The sequence below is a fragment of the Rattus norvegicus genome, chromosome 15 (genome assembly GCF_021556685.1).
Source record: "Rattus norvegicus strain SHRSP/BbbUtx chromosome 15, alternate assembly SHRSP_T2T, whole genome shotgun sequence".
Lineage (NCBI taxonomy): Eukaryota > Metazoa > Chordata > Mammalia > Rodentia > Muridae > Rattus > Rattus norvegicus.
In genome coordinates, this window is record NC_141548.1 from 100,150 (window position 1) to 120,000 (window position 19,851).

General features: G+C 48.5%; 1 protein-coding gene across 2 annotated transcripts in view; it reads left to right on the forward strand.

The window, feature by feature from the left end:
* Dlg5 (discs large MAGUK scaffold protein 5) overlaps positions 1 to 19,851 on the forward strand; it is a 112,046-nt gene that overhangs the window by 20,254 nt on the left and 71,941 nt on the right. The window lies entirely within an intron of this gene.

The following is a 19,851-nucleotide window of genomic DNA, read 5'->3' on the forward strand; positions in this document are numbered from 1 at the left end:
AAAAAAAAAGCAAACCAGATTGCCTTTGACTAGAAAGAAGTTCCTCATTCTCTGAGGAAGTGAGAGTTCAGCTTCCTACACAGGTGTCCTTATTCACGTCTTTCCTCCTCTTATAAGCCATAGAAGTGGTGCTGTGAGGTCAATTTGTGTGCATGCTTTCAAGGATGTAGGAATAGATTGCTGAGCTGAGAACTCATTGCCTTCTCAGCTTCTCCAGGCTCACTCAGTCTTTGGACCGACTCCTTCAGAATCACTTGGGAACTTCTGAAAGACATCCTGTTATGCCTCCCTGAATTAGAACCCAGGGGTAGGCTGGTCCACAGGAGGTCATTTTGCTTACTTGGTTATTTATTTATTCGTGGTGGTGTTGGGGATGGAACCTTGGTCTCAGGTATGCTAGACAGGTGCCCTACTACTGAGCCACAGCCTCAGTTTCTAGCCCTGGTTGGGATTTGGAGAAAGACGTGTCACATCTGCTCAGTGTCTGCACCCATCTACGTGGAGATGCAGAGGTTACACGTGTTCTGTCGTCTTCATGAGAGCTTTGGTTGGAGTGTGGGTCCCAGGCCTGGTGGATGAGGCCTGTCCATTTCGGGGGCACTGGAAGTTTCAGAGTGGCTCTGAGTCAGAGTGCTCTAATGTAAACACAGGTTTCTCTCATTGGTATCACCAGGTGAGAAGGATGTCACAGTTGACTCTGGGGCTGTGCTGCCAGCTCTGGGAATTGAGCTCAGAGAGAAGTGGGTCAGGACAGAGGGCTCGTCTTTCTACCTCTTTCCCCAAAGGGACCTCTGGCTTATACACCATTGGAGCCAGGCGCTGTGCCCTAGGCCAGCCCACTCTGGCCTCTCTCACTCAGCATCAGAGTAGCTGCATCTGCACCATGTCACATCCTGTCTTAGGGGCAAGGGTGGCGGGGAGCCAGAGTAGGAGGATGCAGAGGAGGCCTTGAAGCCCCTTTCAGCCACAGCTCCCACAGCTCACTGAGACCACTCTTCTCCTGGTATGTAGGGGTTTCCTTGGTGGCTGTAGCTCCATTACATGGAACCTGCTGTTGCTATCCAAAGGTTTAACCAGTCAGTGCTGAGCTCTGCCAGTGTAACTTCTGGGAGACCAGCCACTCTGTTTAATGCTTGTCCCAGCGAATGTCAGGTCTGCTGTGCCTGCCCCTGTGTTGGGGTTTATAAGTCTAGATGGGTAGCGTATTCACTACAACAGAGTGCATGGCAGTGGTGGAGTAGACATTTTTAATCCCAGTCAGGGGTTTTACCCCTTTGACCATTTAGTTTACGGATAAAAGACACACAACTTGTATTATTTACAATAAGCCTTAAACAGCACTAGAGCTGTGTAGATATCTACCTCTATGCTATACAATCTTTCCTGTCGATAATCCTGAGTTATTACTTGCTATGTTTCATCAGGGCTGCTCTTAACTCCAATTGGTCACTGTCATGTGGCCGTGCTTTCTTGACCCCCGTGGGTTCATGGTGACTTTCTCTTCCATTCCTCCTCCTCTCCCTCATGGGTCTCCTCCAGCTCCCCAGGCCTGGCCAGCAATTTTATTTTCCAATCAGAAATAAGTTGGGGTCAAGGTCACATAACATCATTTGGGTCTACAGGCAGACTCTCTTGTCTCTGGGCCACCAGGTCTTGAGGAACTAGTATTAGAATACAAGCAGCAACAGCAGGCCAACGGGTGGTCTGGAAGGTCTGTCCAAAGCAGGGAGCGGATGACAGCCAGGCAACTGGGGACTGAGTTGTGCTCTTTTGAGGGTAGAAACAAGACACCTGTGAGGAAGAAGATTTTTGTTTTTGTTTTTGTTTTGTTTTGTTTTAGGACACATTTGGGGTAAAGCTCAATCTCATGGAGGAGGTAACTTGAGAGCTCGCTTTTGAGGATTGAGTTGAAGGTCATCACGTGACAGGTAGTTGCTTCCGGACAGGGGAAGATTGCTGAGTGTACAGTGGGTAACAGGGCACCGAGGCCCAGGGAACAGTGGCCTGATCAGGGAGGGATGAGTTGGAGTAAGACCCGGCTTCCATATCTGCTTCTGCTGCTTCTGGACTGCATGGTTTCGGCACACTTCTCTCACCTGTAGGATGCAGGGGGCAGGACAGACGACAGAGGGCATTCGTTTTAAAGGGTGCAGTAGATGATACACAGCAGACACGCAGATGCTCATCATGTGCTTGGCGAGACGTGTTAACTTTATCCTCTCTAGTGTTCCAGACGGAGCCATGGGAGGCGGGTGAAGAGGACTTGTGATGGTTCGCCATCTCTTTCCATTGTGCCCAGATGTGTGTGTGTGTGTGTGTGTGTGTGTGTGTGTGTGTGTGTGTGTGTGTAGACAACCATGTGATCTGGGGGAAGAAGCTTTGGGGCATAGGGTCTTGGGGCCTGTGCTGGTTAGTTTTTTGCCAGCTGGACATAAACTAAAGTCACTTGAGAGGAGGGAACTTCAATTAAAACATCTCTGTAAGATCTGGCCGAATGTAGGCAGATGTATGTCATTTTCTTAATTAGTGATTGATGGAGAAGGGCCCAGCCCATTGTGGGTGGGGCCAGCCCTGGCCTGGTGGTTCTGGGTTCTGTAAAAAATTAGGCTGAGGAAGCAGTGAGAAGCAAGTCAGTCAGTAGCACCCAAGGCCTCTGCATCAGCTCCCGCCTCCAAGTTCCTGCCCTGCTTGAGTTCCTGTCCTGACTTTCTTTGGTGATGAAAGGTGATGTGGAATCTTTTTTTGGTTCTTTTTTTTTTTTTTTCCGGAGCTGGGGACCGAACCCAGGGCCTTGCGCTTCCTAGGCAAGCGCTCTGCCACTGAGCCAAATCCCCAGCCCCCGTGATGTGGAATCTTAAGCCAAACAAACCCTTTCTTCCCCAAGTTGCTTTGGGCATGATGCTGTTTTGTCACTGTAATAGCAACTCTAAGAAAACAAGTCTGGAGACCAACATCAGGTTAGTCTCTATCCCACATTTGACTCTGCTAGCCACAGGGGAATGCCAGAGCCCTGGCAGAGGTTTTGGTGAGAAAGCCTGGGTTAGATATGTATCCTTGGTAAGTCAGCTACTCTTGAAGTAGCCCATAGAACTGGATACTTGCTGAGTGGGGATCCAGCTGTGATGAAGAAAGGCAAGTGTCATCAGTGGGTAGAAAGCTGGGCCAGATCCTGTGCACATAGGGCACACTGGTGTGATTGGACCATGACCAACACTCACTGTGCTGCCTGGGAACTCATGCAGACCCTTTATTAAATCCTCTAGCCTTGCCAGATAAAAATCTGTACTGTTCCAGCTTTACAGGTGGGGACTGAAGTCCAGAGTCCAAGGTTCATCCCACGCTTAGTGGAGTCATGCTCTGTCTCCTGGGGTTCAAGAACACCCCATGGAGCTGGAGTGGGGATTGAACTACTTGGGGGTGGTGTGAAGTTTGGAGTTGATTTTTTTCCCTCTGTCTTTTGTTTGAGACAGTGTCTCACTTTGCAGCTTTGGTGGGTCTGGAAGTAACTATGTAGTTTATCTCAGGATGACCTCAAACTCTCGCCTTTTCTCCTGTGTCAGCCCTTCAGCTTGGAATTGTAGGACCACACGCCCAGCCAGGGTTTAGAGTTTTTAGCCAACAGTTTCTGCTGGCAGGTTCCTCTCACCTGTAAGGCAGAGACACACATGATGGAGTTTGGTGGAACTGCTGCTTCTGGAAGTTTCCGGCCCCTGAGCTCGAAAGGCTTGGGTGGTTTCCTGTCCTGTCCTAGCTAGTGAAAGAGAGGGAGGGAGCTAGCACCTGTGTTGCTAAGGCGACGAGTTATATCTGACTTCATCCCTGCTAATCTCAAGACTTCTTCTTCCATGTGTTCATGGGTGTGCACACACTCTGTCAAAGTCTTTGGCACAGGGCTTCAGTGCTGTGAACAGGGGTATCTCAGTGAGCCAAAGAGATGGTGACTGTTGTGTCCTGGATAACTGCAAGGGACCTCAGTGGGACAGTGCCCTCCACGAGGGTCTCTGATCAGCAGGCAGTGTGGAGGAGTGGCCACCCAGGCCATTCTGCTTCCTTCTCTCTAGTCAGTGAGCATTCCGCACCCTGTCAAGCTTGTCTGCCTGTAAAACCCAAGCAGCCAGCCGACCTCCAATCTTAGAACCGCTACTCAGACCCTTCCTGGGTTTCCATCCTCAGATCTTAGTGTTTAGCCTCCAGTGATCCTGCACAGCCCAGAAGCCAGTCCTTAGAGGGCCAGGGACCACTTCCTCAGGTATACACAGCAAGGTCCCCAGCCCCGAGGAACAGAGCTGGAGTCCAGCCTGGTGACTCACGTGCCCTGGGGAGTTTCTTCAGCACTGATGCCAGCTGGTGTCTTCCGGGGTCGGATTAAAAGATAACTGTTGGAGGGCTGAAACAAGCTTTGGTAAGCAAGCCCTGGGCAGCTCTCTAGAGTACAACCCTGTTCCAGTCCCTCTGCTCCCCCTCCTTCTGGCTCCTTCCTTTCTCTCCTTCCCATGCTCCACCTAGAAGCCAGTTAGCCAGCCCACCTCCAGATGCTGCTGCAACCTGTCTCCCTCTGGTTGTCTCCCTCTGTTTTTTTTTTTTTTTTTTTTTTTTTTTTTTTTTTTTTGTCACCGGCCACTTTGCAGAGGAGTTCTTCAACCCTAGGGAACACTTCCAACAGGACTAGAATCCTTTCCTGCTTCGTTCCAGGTAAAGCAAAGGCTGTAGGTGCTACCTTCCAAGTTTGGTGGGGAATGGCAGTGTGGAAAGGACTTCCAAGTTTTTGGGGGAGCAGGCTGCATGCAGTGAAGTGTTGGGCCACCTCAGCTAAGCCAGGCCATGGTCATACATCTGTGATGCAGAGACTGTCCTCCCTGATGGAGGAAGCTCTCCTGTCATGGACAGGAAGGTGCTTGTCTCCGCAGCAACTGTACAGCCTGCTTGTGGTTGTGTTTGGGTGGCTCCTAGAACTTCGGTGGGCAGTGAGGACTTTGGAGGGAGGTGGAACCAGATCAGGGGGCTCTGCCTGGAGTTCAACCATTATCAGGTATCTGGAGGCAAGGGGACAGAGTATTCTGGAAACTATTATTTATTTGGTCTATTTTCTATTTTGTGATTAAGACATAGCACTGTAAGTTTTTCTTTATGCAATAGCTTTCCATCTGGGTACACTAAACACAGTGAACCTCATGCAGTGATACTGGCCTGGCCTTCAACTAACAGTTAAATGACTTGTCTGGGCTGTGTTTGCCTCAGGTTTTCCTCTCTACTTCCCTCCCATCTCCTTTTCTGTCTTGCTTTGTCTTGTTCAGTTTACCTTAGACTTTGCCGTGTTCCTGCCCAACTTTACCACATGTGTCTGGGACTGTTGTTGTTGTTGTTGTTCTTCTTCTTCTTCCTCCTCCCCTTCTTCTTCCTCCTCCTCTTCTTCTTCCTCTTCCTCTTCTTCTTCCTCCTCTTCCTCCTCCTCCTCCTCCTCCTCTTCTTCCTCCTCTTCTTCTTCCTCCTCCTCCTGCTCCTCTTCCTCTTCCTCCTCCTCCTGCTCCTCTTCCTCCTCCTCCTGCTCCTCTTCCTCCTCCTCTTCCTCTTCCTCCTCCTCCTGCTCCTCTTCCTCCTCCTCTTCCTCCTCTTCATCCTCTTCATCCTCTTCCTCCTCCTCCTGCTCCTCTTCCTCCTCCTCTTCCTCTTCCTCCTCCTCCTGCTCCTCTTCCTCCTCCTCTTCCTCCTCTTCCTCCTCTTCATCCTCTTCCTCCTCCTCCTGCTCCTCTTCCTCCTCCTCTTCTTTTTGAAACATGTAACCTGTTATGTAGATCAGTCTAGCCTTGAACTCAGAGATTCACCTGCCAGTGCTCTGAGTACTGGGATTAAAGGCGTATACCACCATGCCCACCCAGTTCTTAAACACTTAATTTTTTTCCTTTTGTTTGAGATGATTATAATATCATTTCCCCCTTCCCTTTCCTCCTCCAAAACTCTCCCATATACTGCTCCTTGCTCCCTTTTAAATTCATGGCCTCTTTATTTTATTGATTGTTATATATGCTTATAGGTATACGTATATATATACATATTCCTAAATATAACCTAATCAGCATGTATAATGTTACTTGTATGTGTGTTTTCAGGGCTGACATTCTTTTAATGGCACTGTTCTCTCTCACATATCCGCCCCCTGTCTCCCTCCTTCCCTTCCTTACCCCTCTTAAGTTAGGGTATTGCAGAGCAGATTGGCCTCAAACACATGATCCTCCTGCCTCAGTTCCCCCAAACATGGAGATTGCAAGTGGCATTTTGTTTTGAAAATTTGCAGACCCTCTAGAAAGGTCAGAAGGATCTAGAAAAGGCACTTGTGTAGGCCACATGGAGTTCACCAGGCTTACTTAGCACCTGCTTAGGCTTCTTCCACTTTCTCTTTTCCTTCTGTGCATCAACCCCACCCCCACCCCTTCATTAAGTCAGACTTGTAGCCCTCAAGACATTTAACCCTAAACCCTGCAAAGTGTGTCACACTGAGGCATTGCTTGAAAGAGGACACTGTCCCTGTTCAAGTGACACATCTTTGTAGTCACATCCAAGAAATTCAGCCCAGATGCAGCCATTTCCTCTAGGCTGTTCCCCTTCTCCCTTTTGGCACCTCTGATGAGCTACACAGCCCTAGCTTTACTCGGTTTTCATCTTTTGTCCCTGATATCCAGTGCACGCCTTTTATAGTTTTTTTTTTTCCTTTTAAATTGAACCTCTAATAAACATACTGCATTTGGTGACTGCTAGTATTACACTTGAAAAAAACAAAGTTGACCAGGTGTGGTGGTGCACTCCTTTAATCTCAGCACTGGGGAGGTAGAGACTGGTTTGAGGCCAACCTGGTCTGCAGAGCAAGTACCAGGACAGCCAGGGCTACACAGAGAAATCCTGTCTCACAAAAGCAAGCAAGCAAGCAAGCAAGCAAGCAAGCAAGCAAGCAAGCAAGCAAGCAAAAGACTTCAGACTCAAACGACAATACCAAAACCAAAAACAAAACCCCACCCAAAATGCACCCCAAAGTTGACTGCCAGTGATTGCCTTGTCTTTGTTAGACTACATTGTTATGATGCTGATTTTTATGCATTATTGATATCCTCCCAGGCAGTTCTATAATCCTCAAAACTTGCAGGGTCCCCTGAGATCAGCTCTCCTCTCTTCTAGAGAGTTTATTGTCAGACTATGGAGACGCCCAGTATGCCTGTGTGAGGTTGGCTCTTGTGTTCTGCATCGCTTCCATTTACAAAGTGTGTGCCTGCACAGTTTTAGTTAGCACATTGAATTCTCAAGTACCCAGAGCTGAAACGCACCATTGCCTTGAGGATTACAGGTCATGTAACCTAGGACACAAAAGCCAGAAGATCTGAGAGCTTTCTTCTGCCTTTGGGGTGGGGTAGCTAGTTTTAGTCTCTGGTTATCTTGCTTGGTCCTTGATGGAGTCTTTGCAAAATAGCACACAGCCTGGGGTGGAGGAAGGACTGGATTACAGAGAAGGGGAGAGGAGGGGAGGGGGAAGATTCAGGGAAAGGAGGGCATAAGCCTGCTTGCTCTGTTGCATTGATCAGAGCCTGCTCTGTGCCATTGCTGGAGAAGCCACACGGAGGGAGCCATCATAGGACTGGGTCATTCTGGGTGCTGTCTCACAGTTTCCCTTCCCTTCCCAAACCCAAGAGGCTACCTACCTTCAGGAGAACCCACAAAGAGAAGTGGAGCCAGTATGTTTTAAGTATGGAGATAGGATGGGTGGCTCTGCTCCCGGGCTGGTACATGATGGACCACCCTGCCTCATGCTTCCTGTAAAGGCCTGGCGCTAAGTGACTTGGTGGTTAGGAGGGGGGTTTTGACTACGTACTCTACTTCCCAAGGGACAAAATGGTGACCCCATGTGTAAGAAGGACCTGAGATGGCTACTGTTGGGAAGGGGTGGACTCAGCTCTGGAGAACGACTTTCCCCTCATGGCAGTCACTGTTACCCATATTCCCTTCAGAGAGGAGTAGGAAACAGGGTGAGGCCAGCCCACAGGGTATGGTTATCAGTGCTCCTGTGTACTGAGTTTCTGGTCCTTTTGTCCAGACGTGGCTTGTGAGCACTGCAGGTTGCATACAGGGACTCTTAGAGCTGCCTCCTAAGACCCACATTTTGAATAAGAGTTAGTGTGTGGGTTCCGGGGACACTGCAGATACCTCTGAAGCCTATTTACCTGTTTTCCCATCCTCAGTTAAGCGGGTCTGATGGTATCTGGTGTCTGTCTGTCCATTCTCACGGATCAGAGAGAAGACATGGTTGCATTACTAGGACTCTGAGAAGGACTGAAACAGGTGTATGTGTGTGCACGCGTATGTGTGTGTTCCTCACTGCACATTTGTGTTTCCTTCTTTCTCCTTTCTGGTCCTGATCCTGGTGGGCAAGAAGGGGCATGTTTATCTTCTTCTTTTTAAATTGGATGTTTTTTTATTTACATTTCAAATAACATTTGCCTGCTTCCTGGCCATAAGCCCCCCATCCCATCCCCCTCCCCAACCACCCCCTTCTCAACCCCTCCCCCGACATTTCCCTGTACTGGGTGGGGGGGTCCAATATAAGAAATCATATATATTATTATACACAATATGCTGGGGTTTGTTTGTTTGTTTGTTTGTTTGTTTGTTTGTTTGTTTGTTTTTCTGAAGCACAACCTTGAAGGGTCAGGTCCCTGAAAGAACTGCCCTGATGTTTAGGAACTCATTGGAGTAACAGAGGCAATATGGGGCACAGGTGTAGCAGCCAAAGGGGACACCCAACCCTGCTGGGATCTGTTCCCTTACCTGTCAGTTACATACACTGCACTATTTGGTCTTTGGAGACCGTCTGTCTTAACATTCCAAGACTGTTTGGTGGCAGTGTTCTCTTGGAGGTTAGATAAAGTTTTCTGTTCCAGGTATTTCCCAGATAGGAGAAGGAATAGTTGGGAGTGTTCTAAACATTTATCTGTTCCTAAGCAGGTTCCCATCCTCTGATAGGTCAGCTACATTGCTTTGCCTGTCTAGGTTGTGTCTTTTCTCAGTGTACCTTGGCTTCTGCCTGTGTTCCATGCCAGGTCGCTGCTTGTGCTTGTAAGCAAAGCAGGAGCGGATATCACTTTATTAGCTGGAACATCCCCTGAAAGCTGCTGCAACTCCTGTTCGGTTCCCTGAAATCTGGCCTTTGGACGTATGTGTGTAGGACCTGGGGCACCACAAATAAAGGCAGGAAGGGCAGGGCGAGCTGGACACTTTTGGGTCCACATTGGGGGGCTGACCTGCAGGGAGGTATAGGGGTGCAGAGGGTTTGTTCCTCAGAGTCCACCTTCCTGGCAGTGCTGGGAGACTCAGCAGTTGGTAGAGCCATTGTGTTCCTAGGTCATGTGCCTGTGCACTATGCTGTACCGGGTGACCTGTGTGTATACCTGCTCACCCATCTGCTGCAGCCCTGTTGGAGAACTCTCGCAGTGTTTGAGATGGAGTGCTGGGCTGCTGTATTTCCATAGGGTTCAAGTATCTATCTTAGAGTCTCTCCTCCCACCTTTCCCCTTTACCCCTTCCCTCTTCCCCCTCCCCTCCTCTCTCCTCCCCTCTCTGTTTCTTAAGGTCTAAGTATCAGAGTCCCTGCCCTCCCTTTCCCCTCCCCCTCCCTCCCCTCCCCCTCCCTTCCTTCTCCCTGAACTCAGGATTTTATGTGTTTTAGGCAAGCACTCTACCAACTGAACTACATCTCCAGCGGTGACCAGTTTCTTCTCCTGTGTCCCTAGAGTCTCAAGGTAGTGTATAGAAGCAGAAGGGGGATGGCCTGTAATTAACCCCTCCTAACCCCTTCTGGTATCTAGAAGCAGAATATATACTGCCCATATTCCTGCCTGGCAGGTGAATTGAAGACTGTGTAACCTAATACTACTTTACTAATTATCTGGTATGGTCACAGTGTGCCCTTGTTACCACCCATCCACCAGGGTCGCAGTTCCTGACTGGGCCAACTGGTTCCACTAATGCTCTAGGCACTCATGGGAAACAAATGGCCTTTGTGGTAGGTGGAGGGTGCTCCAGCTTGGCCATGTGTCTGCACTTAGGGCAACTGGCTGGGAACAGGTACCCAGAACAGATTGTTTTTCTCCATGATGCTGGTGTAGAGTCTCAGAGATTCAGTCATTTTCTGTTGCCATTGAAAACTGTTTTCTCTTTCAGTCTAGAGACTTCATTGGTTTCCATACTTGCCCACGTCTGGGGTTTTGGATCTTCCTGGTCAGATGTCAGATGCTTAATCTGACCCCTTAAATGTAAGGAGCTGAGACTTGGAAACTCACTGTGTCAATTTTAGCAACGCTTCCTCCTTTCTTGAAAGGGTCTCTTCATCATCCCCAAAACAGTAATATTACTAAGAAAGCACACACGTTGAAGGTGAACTTTAGTTAGGATAAAGCCTGAAACTTGAGGAAAGTGTCTTTATTAACAAGTCAGGCTGGGCTAACTGCAAGCTAAAGACCAACCACATTGGCCACACTGGCTATCTGAACACAGTGACTGTCTCTCCAGATGGATCCCTCTGTGCTTCTGGAGGCAAGGATGGCCAGGCTATGCTGTGGGATCTCAATGAAGGCAAGCACCTTTACACATTAGATGGTGGAGACATCATCAATGCCTTGTGCTTCAGCCCCAACCGCTACTGGCTCTGTGCTGCCACTGGCCCCAGTATCAAGATCTGGGACTTGGAGGGCAAGATCATTGTAGGTGAACTGAAGCAAGAGGTTATCAGCACCAGCAGCAAGGCAGAGCCACCCCAGTGTACCTCTTTGGCTTGGTCTGCTGATGGCCAGACTCTGTTTGCTGGCTATACCGACAACTTGGTGCGTGTATGGCAGGTGACTATTGGTACCCGCTAAAAGTTTATGACAGAGTCTTAGAAATAAACTGGCTTTCTGAAAAAAAAAAAACAAAACAAAAAAAAAAAAAAAAAAAAACCAAGTCAGGCTGGCTTTCAGAGATGTCCTTGCTGTAGAATCTGTTTTCTCCAAGTTTAGTGGTGGTGGTATGGAAATAGATTTTCTGATCATTTGAATTAAGGAGAATCTGAGAAGTTACATTTGCCACATATCACTTACATTAGCACTTTCTAATATATGGTTTTTTGAGACCATTTCAGGAGGAGCCAGGAAAGGGTCTTAGGAGAAAAATAAATAGTTGGCTCTTTAAAATGGTTCCAAAAGAATTGGTGTCATTAGCAAACCTTGTCTATAAGCTCTGGTGAAGATTTAATCATTCCTTGTCTCTCTCTGTATCTCTCGGTCTGTCTGTCTGCCTCTTGTATCTCTATGGTGCGTGCTCTCTCTCTCTCTCTCTCTCTCTCTCTCTCTCTCTCTCTCTCTCTCTGTATGTGTGACTCTGACTTTCTGTCTGTATCTCTGTCTGTCTGTCTGCCTGCCTGTGCCTCCCCCACCCCCCTTCTATCTCTGTACATGTAGAGGCCAGAGGTCAACATTAGTTATCTGCCCCAATTGCTTTCTACATTACTTTTTGATTTGACAAGACTGGGTCATGAACAAGCCCCAGGGATCCTCCTGTCTCTGCCTCTCCAATCTCTGGAGTTACGGGAGATGGCTGTTCCTACTAGCTTTATATGTGGGTGCTGGTGATTAAATGGGGGTTCTTATCTCATGCTTGTGCAGAAAGCACTATACTGGCTGAGCTCTCTCTGGCCCTATGGTAATATTCTTTATTCCAGATGTTTGCTATCCTCTGTCACTGTTTGTTTTTTCCCATTCTTTTGTCCCATCTCCTTCTGTAAGATATTGCAGGTCATCAGGAGGCAGGACATGCTAATACAGGGGGCTGTGGGAGGAGCAGAGCAGCTGGGAGGCCCCTATCTTTGTGCCCCTGCCCCCAGCCCTCGCAGTGAGTATGTTCAGCTCTTCCTGTATGCACTCCTTTGCCTGCTCTGTGCTGGCACCCCGGAAGTCCTCTCTCTCCCTACTGGCCTGTCTCATCTTTGATGCAACCGCCATGTATAAAAAGCTGTTGGGAAATGAAAGAGCAAATTGTATTCTCAGAATGCTTGCACCGGAGGAAACTGTGTGTTTGCACAGAATCCTATCTGACAGTTTCCATTTAAGCCAAGAAGCCCAGAGCCCCGCAGGCCCTAGGAAATATGAAAATTGGCACTTTGTGGGGCTGCTGACCCCGATGGTGACTTGCTGTTGGAGTCCCATCTGCCATGAGAGATCTGCATTTGTCAGATGAAGATTGCTGGCAGGCTCTGCGTGGCTACTGTTGCTGCAAGCAACCTGCTGCTTGTCACTGTGGGACCCGTTTGTCTGCCCCCAAGGTCTTCTCTTTGTTTTTCTGAAACGTGATGAAGTAGAACTTGCTTTTAAAGGTAGATAATTTCTAGTGATGGCCTAGGCAGGCTTCCTGGCCTCAGCAACCATACTTCTGCCTCCTTTATCTCACTTCGGCTGAGGTGACATTGGCAACTTGGATTTTTCCTCTTATTCTTAGTAGTCTTTCCAGATACGTTACTTTTAATCACTCACTTTCCTTGCGCAGAAGCTGACTATCTAAAAGCATGTTTTAATTATGTTGGCGTAGGTTTCCTGCTGACTTTCCTCCCTTTCTATTACCAAAGCAACATAGTGTTAAGTAAAAGAAGAAAGAAGAGAGAGTATAGAGCTGTTCACAGTAAAGAGCTTTCTATGTGTGTGTGCTTGGAGCTCCTGGCTGTTAGAGTCCTGTGTTATTTGGTTAACCTCTGAGAGCCTCAGGGTTCTCAGCCACAGAATGGACCTGGGCAAGACCTCTCTCCCCAGCATGTTTCAAGCTTGAGGGTGATGTTTCTGCGTGACTTGTGTTTTATGGTAGGTGTTTATACTAGGGTGGGCTACACACAGCCTGGCCTGTCTGGCCTGCCTATTGGCTGAGTGGCCATGCTCCTAGACCCTGTGAGGAGAGAAAGAGACCAGGCCTGCCCTCAGAAGGCCAATAGGCTCAAGCTAAAGGATTGCTTTGAGTCTTTGGGGACCGGCACACTGTGATTTCATTTGCTGCCCTCTGTGGTTACAGAAGTTGGTTTTTGGTTTTGATTTTTTTTTTTTAAACAAAATAGGGAAATATTTTCTCTTATTACACAAGATCAACCCTCCCTCCCTAGGGCCCACATCCTCTTGCGCATTTGAAATACTTCTGCTCCCCTTCCCAGTTTCCTGTGGTTGTCTCTAGGCAATCTGAAGGCACAGTGGGGCCAGATTTTGCCTGAGATGGGCAGAGGCACTCCTTTTTCTGTACTGGGAAAGAGTGGCTGGATCTGTCAGTTGGTCGTCCCCAGAGGATGAGGTTGGCCACTGGGGTCACAGTGAACACTTGGGTCACTGAGATCATTAGGTGAACCTGGAACTTGATGGGAGATTTGCCTTGGGTTTTAGGGAGGTGGCCGCTCACGGTTTGTCATCCTGCTTTGGTGGTGCTAGAGGATGACCTGCCCAGCTGTAGTCCCAGCTTGAGCGTGTGGGTGTGGTAGCCCCTTGCTTAGCACTCACTTGGAAACTCTTGCCATGAACGTGGCTGGGAAAACACTGGAGAGCTAAGTGGATTTCTGTAGGGCTGTACTTGTCATCGTGTCTTGCAGTTTTGGGACTGGCCTCTTTTCTCGCAAGGCTACTGTTTGAGAGAGAATTCATGCCAGGTGCTAGATAATTGGGAGTGGTGATTGCACTTATCACCTTATCTGAGAGGATGTCTGGGACTGTGGGCTTCAGGCAGGTCTTTATAGAAAGAATCAATGTAAAGAGACAGATACCATTTTATTTTTCCTGGAGGATTCCTTTTACTCCTGTTCCTTTAAGAGGTGTGGAGAGGGCTGGAGGAATGGCTCAGAAGTTAAGGGCATTTACTGCTCAATCATGAGGGCCAGGTAGGCTCCTAGCACACACCCTGGTGGCTCACAAACACCTCTAACTTCAGTTTTACAGAGAGATATCCAGTGCCATCCTCTGTCCCTTATGGGTACATACCTGTAAGTAAACTAGAACTTAAAAAGAAAGGTTTGGAGAACAGATTGAATTTTGGCGTTTAATTCCAATTAGCAATTAATTATAGTGAGCCTGCTGAGTACTATACTCTTTAAAATAGCTTCTGGAAACCCAGGGATGACACTTAGTTCTCCATCTTGACCACGATAGAAATCACTAATGGTGCTGGGCTCCCTTTCAGGTATGTGTTCAGGCTTTTGGAGCACAGTGCTTCAAACAAGGGCATGGTGGTTCTTTCTAGATGCCCCTTTTTGGTTTGTAGTTTTTAATACAAACTCTTTCTGTCCCTGGTGGGAAAATCAGGGCCAATTAACCATCTACTTAACTGTGTCTTTAGGAGAGTATCTCTGACTTTCACACAACTAACCGGAAGTGTCTTTGTGTATGTGTATGTGTATGTGTATGTGTATGTGTATGTGTATGTGTATGTATATGTATATGTATATGTATATGTATATGTATATGTATATGTATATGTATATGTATATGTGTATGTGTATGTGTATGTGTGTGGAGCCCAGAGGACAAGCTCCTGTGAGAGGGGGTCTCTCAATGGCCTGGATCTGGCTGAGTAAGGTGGGCTGGCTGGCCAGTGAGTCCCAGGCATCCACCTGTCTCTGCTTCTCTAGCACTGGGATAGACTATGGGGCTCAGTCTTTGGTCCTCATGCAAGTATGGAAGCACTTTACTGGCTGAGTCATCTCCCCAGTCCCCAAAGCAAACCTTTCCCCACCCTGACTCTTTCTAGTATGTGGCGATATATATACATATATATCAGACCTCCCAAGCTCTCTCATGGTGCCTTCTAGAACATTTCACTCTCATTCTTTCTGTGCCTCTTCCAGAAAGTCTTCTTTCTCCTGCCTTTATAGGAGCATTTCTTGGAAGTCTGTCCTCTGGCCTACGGCAGTGTCTGTCCATCGGTGTTTAGGAAGTCCTGCATCTGGCCTCCTCTGCCTCTGCTTGTGCTTACCAAAGGGCATCATCACATCACAGCCCGAGGTCCTGGACATCCTCCTCAGTGGGTTGGCTTAAGCTGGCATGGTCTGGCTAGCTCTGGACTCCAGTGTGTCAGTAGGCTGTCTTCACGGGGTCTCCGGTGTGAGTTGTTTGTGGTGTTGAGCAGTGGAAAGCAGAACCTCACAGCATGAGGCAAGCACTTCAGCCCTGAACCACCTACCCTGCATGGGGAGTTTTTCTTCAGTGCATTCAGACTGGCACATTTTGCTGATTTTATCCTTGTGTGGATCCAGTCCCTTTTCAGTCCTCTGCCCCTGCTAACAGTGTGCCCTTCCTGGACAGACACCAAACCCCTTAACGATGATGCTCATATCTCCTCTGCTCGCTCTCTCATCTCCTTTGGCTTTGGGCCATCCTCCCTGTACTAGCAGTTTAGGGGAGCTTCCTGAGTGGTCTACTTACTCCCAAGCTGTATCTTTCTCCTTCCTGTTTACTTCAAAGCCCAGCCTGTCTCCATACGGTCTCCTGCTGCCTTCACCGCTCAAATGCTGAGACTGTTGGAGTGTACTGTCTGGCCCAACTCTAGCTCTAGGTGCTGCTGCTATTCTTCCTCCTCCTCTTCCTCCTACTTCTTCATCATCATCTCATGTAGCTCAGGCTGGCCTCAAACCTTGCATCTCCAGAGTACTAGGTTAGAGACCCGGACCGCTCTCTGTACTGCAGGGAATTGAACCCAGAGTCTTGTCCATGCCAGACAAGCACTGGTCTAGTTCAGTTACACCCTGGTCTGTTTTTAATTTTCCTTATGTGCACATGTATGGGCGGAGGGGTTTTGCTTTGTATTTTGAGTAACTATAGAAAGGAAAAGGGATTACTAGAAGAGGGGAAAAAATACATACACACTCTCTAGACGTTTCTTATCTTACTCAGAGGAGAGCTCTACCTCTTCTTGTGGCCTCTGAGGTCACCTGAATCTGCACTGTGACCTACAGCTTACCCCATGCAGACTGTATAGGCTTTCTAATGAGCTGGCCCCAGGGCCTTTGCACTCTGCCCCTGCTTGGAACAGCCCTCTTCCTGCCTTCCTATACTGCTTGGGTCTTTGCTCAGGTCTGAGCTCTTCTGAGAGTCCTTCTGTATTCCTTTATTTCATTCCCTCACTGCTCACATGAGCTCTAAGAGGGCAGAGATTTACCTGCCTCATTGTCTGTTGTATCCCCATGAACTCCCAGCATTCTCTGGGTATGTGTATGCTAGTTTGTGTATGCCAGCTGTAGCACAGGTGTGGAGGTCAGAGGGCAACTTGACAGTTGGTTCTCTCCACCATGTGGGTCAGGCTTGATAGCAGATGCCTTTCTTTACCTTCTGAGCCATCATGATGCCCTTCTTTGATCATTAGAGTGGGTACCATCTCATAGTACAGACATGGCCACCAAAGGGAAGCACCGTGGAGAGTACACCACTCCCTCTCTCTTGCTTTGATTGGTCAATGCCCTCATACAGATGACAGTGAGGGCTGACTTAGAAGGTAGGTTTGTTCAGCATGCAGCAGAATGAAGGGAAGACAGAGCTGGCCTCGAGCTGGCCAGGCTGGCAGAATGGTGGAAAGGGAAAAAGGGCCTTTTGTCTTCTTTTATCTTAGTTACTCTTGCTGTTGCTGTGATAAAATACCCTGGCAACAGAGACACAAGGGAGGAAAGGGTTTGTTTCGGCTCATAGTTTGAGGTTATATTCCATCATGGTTGGGAGTTTGATGGCTGGTTATGTTACCTCTAGAATAAAGACTTCTTGTGCTTAGCTCAGTGTCCTCCACCTCTTCTTCTCACTGTTAAATGCGTATCTTGATCATCTTTATCCCAACTTTCTCCTTTCTTTACAGTTGATGATTCCAGCATAGGGAATGGTACTACCCATAGTGGTAGATGGTCTCACCTCAGTTAATACCATCCAGATAATCTCCCATAGGCGTGCCCAGAGTGATAACTGAGAGTAACCATCATGTCTTCCTAGCCTGGAAGAATAGGCTTTTATTTAGACACGGGGAGAAGATTGTAATAGGTGGTGAGCGGGTCCTTCATAAAGGACTTTCTACCAGCATCCCCTCTAGGAATTCAACAAAAGCTGGATACCCTCTGCCCGAGCCAGTTCATAGGCCCAGATGTCAGTTCGCTGCTTCCTTGCAGGCATTATGTAGGAAGCCACTGAGATAGGGCTCTGGAGAGCTTAATGAGTGCCCAGCTGTTCAAAGGCTGTTGCCTCTCTGAAGTTTTACTCATTCAATCCTCTTATCACCCAGTATTCTTTCTATTCAATAGGCAAGGGAGAAACATGGGATATTGGAGCAGCTGACTTAGGGTCACAAATGGGCAGGTCCCCAGCCCCTTGACGCCCTGAGATGATGGAAGGCAGTGGAGTCTGTGGGTCAGGCAAGCCAGAGATCCAGGGGAGGTGTCCTCTTGGTGGACATGGGAACGGAGTCTGGGTGCCTGAGCTGGCCAAGGTAGAGACAGTTCAGGGATCTTCATCTCTGTGTGGCTCCTAGGGCTCTACGATAGCTTATTTCAAGACACTGATCATGGTTAATTATTGGTTACGTGGACTGGAGCCTGGAGGAACTTGGCTGTCACCACCTACCTGATGCAGGACGAGGCAGTGGTACTGTGCTTAGTCTCCTTCAGTTGCAGGCCTTGGTCAGATGTGGCTGCAGTCATCACTAGTGAATTCTTGACTTTTTGCACCTGACCCTGACCTACTACCTCCCTCACCCTGTGTGCCCCCATGCTCTCCCAACTGGGCCATAACTGACCCACCCTCTTCTGGCCAAATATGCCACCTATCGTAATCTAGAGTGAGAGCAGAAAGTCAGGCTTGTTTTCACAGAGGAAGGCAGTATTAAAGGTGTCCCTACCTGGTGCTGGTTGACAGCCTTACACCCTTTCTTCATCTCCCACATTAGAGCTCAGCCTATCTGGAAGGAGTTAGTGTTCCCAGGCACTTGCATGTGGTGTCTGCAAAGCCTTCTGTTGGTGGGGAAGCAGCTTTCTGACCTGACCTTTCATCCTGATAAAAACAACACCAAACATCCCACCCCCTCCAGGCCAACGAGTAGCAAGCAAAAAGGTTGTGTGTCCCCATTAATTCTGATTTTGTTTGCTTTGTTTTCTTTGTTTCATGTCATGAGTTCCAAATTGGAGAGTACTTACAGAGGCAAACCTGACTTCTGAGGTTCCTGGAGTCCTACCTTCCAGATTCAGCAGTGAAGTACAGAGCTTCAGGCACACTGTGCTGTTGCTCGACCATGTCACTGTCACCCCACGGGTGCATGCTCCCATTGCTCCATTGTCACCCCACGGCCACCATTGCAAGTTAGGTTAGCAATCCTTTTGATTACCCCACAAGGGGAGGAGAGATAAGCACCATTGCTGTGCTTATCCAAGCTGAAGGTACCTGTCCTCAGATTTAAAAGGACATTGTAGTGTCACCTCTGAAGGTGGAGAACCTCTATCAATCCTCATGTACAAGCCCTGATGTTTTGGGTGGGCTGTGCACACCAGGGACAAATCAAGCATGGTCTGAATCTCCGGTTGCCATGCGTGCACAAAGGCGGTCAACATCCTTTCACTCTCAAATGGACCCCTAAGCAGTGTGGGGTAGTAAGGCTTCCTTGATTGACATGCCTTAATCTGTGTGTGCTGCCTCCTGTGGCCATAGTCATCCCTCTAGTTTCCCAAAATGCCTGAGCTTTGTCTGCCTTTGGGTCTCAGTATGTACACTCCGGGACAGGGGCTGCCCTCCGTCCTGTTCTTCAGGAGGCTTCACCAGTCCAACACCACAGGAGGTGAGCAGCAAACGATGACTCACATCACCCACATCTTCCTTCTCCATAGTCAGGGAGAGAGAGTGGCTCACCAGTGAGGATTGTTCCGTGTTCTTTATTTTTCTCTGGGAAGTTTTGTCTCCTCAGAGTCCTGGAGCCCAGACTCAAAGGGTAGCGTGTATGAATTGTGTCCTGTTCATCATTGGTAGCTCTACCTTAGACAAGTTAAAGAAGTGAGAGCCTTGGTTTTCTCTTCTGTAAAATGGATCTAATGAGGACTTCAGGGTCATTGTGGGTGTTAAGTGAAGCAATGTCTGCAGTGTGAGCCAAAGCATGCACAGTCCTAGCACTTAGCAGACTGGCAACCCATTAACCGCTCTCATTAACTATTAGAGAGTGCCATGCAGTCTGCAGTCTCCTTATGGGCTGTGACATCATCACTGTCGCAGCCTTCCATTTAGGTAATGCAGGAGTGGAGAAGGGCAGGGTCGGAAGGGCCTGCCGCAGGCTGGGTAATATTAACAGCCTGTGCTCGTGCTGGGGACTGGCTGTGTTAGGTGTTGTTTCAGACAATCTCTGTGGAGCAATTCAGTTGATCCTCATAGGACTTTCATGAGGAAAGCACTCCCGTCACACCACACACACACACACACACACACACACACACACACACACACACACACACACACTTTGTTACAATAAACATCGGGACACACAGAGAGCCTGAGGGTGAGGAGGGTGGATTTGGGAGATAAGCCAGGGAGCTGGTGCTGGCCTCTGTGCTCCAGCTACCCCATCTCCTGTGGCCTCTATAGAGGCTCAGGTGGGAAGGACGCTCTCTTGACCCTCCTAGCACGTGTGCAGCCTCCGGAGCTTCTGAGCCTGTTTCCTCTCCACTAACCCAGTGCCCTGCAGGGCCATGTGTGAGTCTGGGAGCGGTCGGACATGTGGGTTATAGTTCTTTCGGTGTGAGCTGGAGGAGGACAGCAGGGTAGGGCAGGGACCTGCTGCTGATCCTGATCTTTTGGGGCCTTAGAGCCA